The sequence below is a fragment of the Podarcis liolepis genome, assembly GCF_965112155.1.
Source record: "Podarcis liolepis genome assembly, chromosome: 1".
In the NCBI taxonomy this organism is placed as follows: domain Eukaryota; kingdom Metazoa; phylum Chordata; class Lepidosauria; order Squamata; family Lacertidae; genus Podarcis; species Podarcis liolepis.
In genome coordinates, this window is record NC_139554.1 from 40,765,270 (window position 1) to 40,771,389 (window position 6,120).

Genomic DNA, 6,120 nt, shown 5'->3' on the forward strand with positions numbered 1-6,120 from the left:
ACCTGAAACTGTTCTTAACCTGAAGCACCACTTTAGGTAACGGGGCCTCCTGCTGCCGCCTCGCCGCCGGAACACGATTTCTGTTCTCATCCTGAAGCAAAGTTCTTAACCCGAGGTAATATTTCTGGGTTAGCAGAGTCTGTAACCTGAAGCGTATGGAACCTGAAGCGTATGGAACCCGAGGTACCACTGTATTGCCTTTCTGCGCATGCTGAATTTCAAGGGAAACCCCATACAGTAACATTGCCTTGAGATTACAAATCTCAAATGGTTAACTAATGTTAGGCCTGAATCAAATATACCTACCTGCCTATCCACAATATGATTTAATTTCTCTGCCATCATCGCAACATAAAAATCCAGGAATAATGATGTATAGGGAAGCTTTTAAAGGTTTAATGTTTTACTATGTGTCAGCGCTGCCTCAGGTCCTAGCTCACAGAGGACCAACGCCAGTTGCTCTTTATAAACAAAAGTCTTTATTGTGGTTCATTGTTGGTTTGACATCCGTGGCGCGCAGCGCTACGTCTGAGTCCTTAGACCGGCGAAGCTCCGCCTGACTCCTCCCCGCCCCTACACCAGTTCAAGACCCGAGCTTTGCTCCACCTTTTTCTCTCCTCCTTCTGCTCCTTTCTCCTCCGGGTCCTCCTGCCCTCTGGGGTTACCTCCTTCCTACTTTCTTCGGAGGCGGATTCTTCTGACTCCTCCCCACCCTTCCGGCGGGCTTTAGGACCTGGCTCCCAATCCGGGTTTTCTGCTGGCCCGCGCGCCTCCACATTTGAACTTGGCGCGCGCGCCCAGCCGCCTACTTTCCTCCTAACGGCTCCACTGCCCCCCCCAGTGCTTTCTCCTTCAGGGAGGCTGGCCGGACCTGCTCTTCCCTCCGCCCCTCCACTCTCTGACGGAGGCGTGGTCAGTCCAGCCTCACTCTCTCCTCCTGCAGGAGGAGGCTCTTGTTCTAACCCGTGGGATTCTTCCCCCCCGCTACGCTCTGGTGGGGAAGCTACCCCTGATTTCCAGCTGCCGCTTGGAGACTCCCCACTGGCCCCCCTTGCCCTGCCTTTGGGGGCCCCCTTCTGGGAATCCTCTGATTCGCTGGAGAGACTCATGGAATCTCTCTGATCACTGGCATACCCTCCTGAACTCCCCTCAGATTGTTCCCCTTCGCTCTCCATCTCCTCCTTCCACTGTGGCTCAGCCCCCGAGGCCAAGAGACTATGTTTTTATATATGCTGGAAGCTGCCCAGAGTGGCTGGGGCAACCCAGTCAGATGAGAGCAGGGTTTACAAATGATTTATTATTATTATTATTATTATTATTATTATTAATTAATTAATTTAAAAATGTCAAGGTTATGTGACCAAGAGAGTTCAAACTTCATCAGTAATGGGTATCTTGACACACACATGCACACACTGGGGATAGCCCATGACAATTGTTTAAGCTTTCCTCCCAATAGTTGTGCTTGAAAAGCTGACATGGAATAAAGGAAGTCTAGGTAGAGAGATGGCGCCCATGTGCTAGGTAAGCACTATTTCCATTTTTCCAGCTGAAAACGCAGCACTTTTAATATTTTCTCATAGTTTTTGTTTGGCTGTATTCTTATGGGGGAACATTAAGCACTCAGTTCTCCAGCAACATACATGGCATACTTATTCTTTTGTGCTGGAGCATTCTGACACAAGTTGAAGGATCAGCCTAAATTCCTCCTGTGCCTTCTTCCTAATTCACCATGAGAAGGGCGCCTGTAGTAACGGTTTGTGCTTGCTTTATTTATGACAAAAACTCCCCCCCCCCCAGTGACTATGTGGTTCCCCACATTAGAACTATCTGGTAGCCATGTGTTGAACACATGGGAGCATTGCAAATCTTAAATGATAGTAAATGCCATGGCAGAAACCTTTGCAATTACAGCCGACAGAACTTTGAAGATCACGTACAGCTAACGCTATCTAGGGTGGTGGGGTTTTTTGGTTTTTTTTTTAAGGTTTCTGGGCACAAGGGAAGGAATAGGGTGAAAGGTTCCAATCTTGAAAGGATGGGGTGACTAAAATCATTTTTCCACCGAAAATGAGAATAATTGCTTTCTGCAGAAACATGGAAAATAAGAGTGTCGGTGGCACAACATTCCCCCATACAATTAATTTGTTGGATTAAGCTGAAAGTATGAAGAAGGAAAATAACTTGGTACCTCCAAGTTCTTGTCATACTGCCCTTCTGTCTTCGTCACAGGTTCCTACCCCAGTGCGCATGGATTAATAAATGTTAAGCAGATGCTATTGCAGACCTTGTCATCTCTTTTTAAAATCCACTGTGCTTCCAGTGACATACACAAGGGCACTTAAAATTCGCTTAGGAGACCTGAGTGAGGAAACTGAGCTTAGGAGACGTGACTGAGAAAATACAGTAAATTAAAGTCAACATGCAGTTTTCTCTTCATACCCACTTGTAACTCTGCCACAATTAGGTATGGAAGCCCATTACTAATTATTACAGGTTGCACCCAACTAAGTTCTCAGAATACAGTCACTGAAATAAATCGAATTGTTAGTCAAGTCAACAGCTTTTAAAGGGTTTCATCCACATATGACTTTTTAAAAAGGGTAAAGGACCCCTGACAGTTAAGTCCAATCGCGAATGACTCTGGGGTTGTGGTGCTCATCTCGCTTTACTGGCCGAGGGAGCCAACGTTTGTCCACAGACAGTTTTTCTGGTTCATGTGGCCAGCATGCCAAACCACTTCTGGCAAACCAGAGCAGTGCACGGAAACGCTGTTTACTTTCCCGCCGGAGCAGTACCCATTTATCTACTTATCCAGGTTGGGAGGAGCAGGGACTGAGCAACGGGAGCTCACCCCGTTGTGGGGATTCGAACCACCGACCTTCTGATCGGCAAGCTCTAGGCTCAGTGGTTTAAACCACAGCGCCACCCACATCCCACATATGACTTAGTTCAACACAATCCAGTAATTCTATGCCTCCATTGTACAGTCCTAGCAATGTGAAGGTCTCCTGCTGTCTTAACTTAGTCCACTCATTCTCTTTTGCTGCCTCAGTGCCTGAAACTCCTCCCTGGACATCATGGTGCCACCTCTGTCTCTTCCTTCACAACTCTTCTCCAAACCCACCTATTTAAAGACTCCCAATTTCTACTAAAACAAAGCCCAAGTGTGCATAACTGTATTCACTCACATTAAAATGTAATTACTCTCGCCCCCCGTCTCCCACCCCTCCAGCTCTGGTTTGGGCCTGGAGGGGCCTGGGCAAGATGTTGGGGCACACCGATTCCTCGTTGTTGCCATTGCCCATTTGCTTTATCTTTTCCACTGGACGTACATCATTTTCCAGCAAGAGAGAACAGGGTATCTGGAGGTTATTGCTCCCACTTCTCCTTGCTCCTCTCACTTTCTTGCATAGGGCAGGTAAACAGGCAGCAACAGCAAGGATGAGCAGCAGAACCAAACTGCCTTATACAGCGTCAAACCACTGGTCCATTTAGCTCACTACTGTCTACATTGGCTGGCAGTGACTCTACTGGGTTTCAGGCAAACAAGATTCCAAGCCCCATCTGGAGATGCCGAAGACTGAACCTGGGTCTTTCATGCAAAGCAGGTGCTGTCTTTCAGCTGCTGCCCATTGGCAACCCCAAATGCGTAGGAGCACATGACGTGTTTAGCTGGTCAAGCACTTAAGAAACAACCACTTGTATCATAGGCTATACTGCCATATCACCTCCAGCTAACAGGAAAACCAAGGAACTGATTCAGCGCGTCTCTAGGAGGTATAATGTGAAACAGATCATTGTTCTTCAGCTGACAGTGGACCCAGGGGGTCAGTGCAGACAGTCTTTATCAGGTCCCAAGCCCTGTCCACCTGGTCCGGACAGATTGGCCAGGATTCAAATAAACAGATGGCAGGAAAGTCCGCCAGTCTCCAGCAGCTCGCCTAGGAATTCCCTTATGGTTGATCACCTAGCCCATGCGTTGCTCCCAAGGGAAAGGAGTTTCGCATGATGGGATGCAACAGCCGCCCACCCTGTGACTGGGTAAGCAGCCATTTCCTCATTTCAGAAGTTGTCCAGGTCTTCAATAAGGCCACCAGTAAGGGCAACAGGGCATTGCCCCGAAGCCAAGGGGCTCAATGGTGTGCCCATAACAAAGGATTAGAGCTACGACAAGTACCCCAGATCACCATTATTCTGACCAGAATGGAATGTCAAACTGAGTGTATGTCTAGATTATTGTACAGGGGTAGGCAACCTAAGGCCTGGGGGTCGGATGCAGCCCAATCCCCTTCTTAATCCGGCCCACGGAATCAGCGTGTTTTTACATGAGTAGAATGTGTCCTTTTATTTAAAACGCATCTCTGGGTTATTTGTGGGACATAGGAATTCGTTCATCTCCCCCCCCCCGCCCCAATATAGTTCAGCCCACCACATGGTCTGAGGGGTGGTGGACTGGCCCACGGCTGAAAAAGGTTGCTGACCCCTGTTATTGTAAATCACTCAGTGATCCTCAGATGAAGGGCCATATAGAAATTTAATAAATAACAAGAATAGATTACTGAAAATGAGGCACTTTTGCTAGTATGCATATTCTGAAACGATGTTGACCAAAACATCTTAATCACACACTGAAAGGCGAGGGATCTGCTCACTTGCTGCTTAATTTTGTCACTTGTGCCTGTCGTGGAGAGAAAGAATGAGAGCTGATGCAGTGCTGGGATAGGGATTGGCTGCAATTCTTATTAAGCATCCAAATGACTTGCTAAACAGATGGCAGAGAGCAAAGAATAGGGGCCAGCTCGAGTGAACTGAGCATCTTTCAGCCACCTTGTGCCTCTCTTCCTTTTTGTGCCCTGAGAGTATGGGTCTCACTCTCTGGCCCACTCTGTGTCGCAGCAGACAACCCAGAGGCATCTTGAGGGCATGCCTGGGACAGGCGTGGGGCACTCAAAGCATATTTCCATGTCAGCTGTGCTCTCCCAGTCTTCCTGACTCTCTCCATTCCTCTCGCCCACGCCCGGAACAACTGACCTCTTCCTATGACTGGAAGTGGTTTTTGAGCATTAGGAGCATTTACGCTTTGGCAACACACTGTTTATACTTTATGACTTGTCCAAATTTATTTAAAAACACAAAAGATTTGAAGCATGATTTATTGCACATTCTTATGTTTGGGTTGCTAAACTGTTCACAAAGCCCCACTTACCGTGTGGCGAATTTCCACATTTGGACACATCGTTTATATATCTGCGCATGCGTGTGTGTGTGTTATTCACAACCCTTTAATGTTTCAGTCAATTAAGTCAATTACATCAACTGGATTTTTTTTTAAAAAAAGCTAATAGGCAACTTCAACTGTTTGTGGAAAATAAAATATTACTAACCCCCCCTTTCTTGGCTTCATGCAGCTCAAATTTACAAAAAGGGATGAACCATTCTTGATGTGGATGTGGTCAGGGAATAAAATACAAGAACTGGTGAATGCTAATCACATTTCAAGATATTAGAGGCAGAGATCAAGAAGTAAACGTACTATTGCCCTAAGCGAAAGTAGGGCAGAACAGGGGTTGGTTTTTTTGTGTTTTGTTTTTTTTTGATAGAAAAACATATGAAGGAAAACAGAACAGTTGGAAATAGAAAGACAAAAGATTTGGCCACAGGCTTGTGGTACCATTTCCCAGAAATGGAAAAGCTCTTGGCAGTTTCTTAAAGACATGAGAGAAGTTTGGTAATAATACAACTGAAAGGTAGAGACGTGTTTATTTTTGCAATTCATAGTTTTGCTTTAACTTTACAGGCACTTAACTTATAATCCAAATCCTTATCATCCATGATTACATTGGCAGCTGATAATGTGGTCTTAGGCAGAATGGTAGTAACAGCTTGTAAGATGAGTAATGTTTTTCATTACTTTTATCTTCACCTGGACCTGAAAGGCTGAGAACTGGTCCTTCTGTCATATTTTAAAAGGTTTTTGCTTCATATATTGTGGTTCAGCAAAGAGGAAATTAAAAACCAAACTACATGCTAAAACCTCAGTGAACTTAATGGCGATCACTGAATCGGGATCTACATATTTGAATGCTCAGCACCAAAATGCACTGCATACAACCCTAC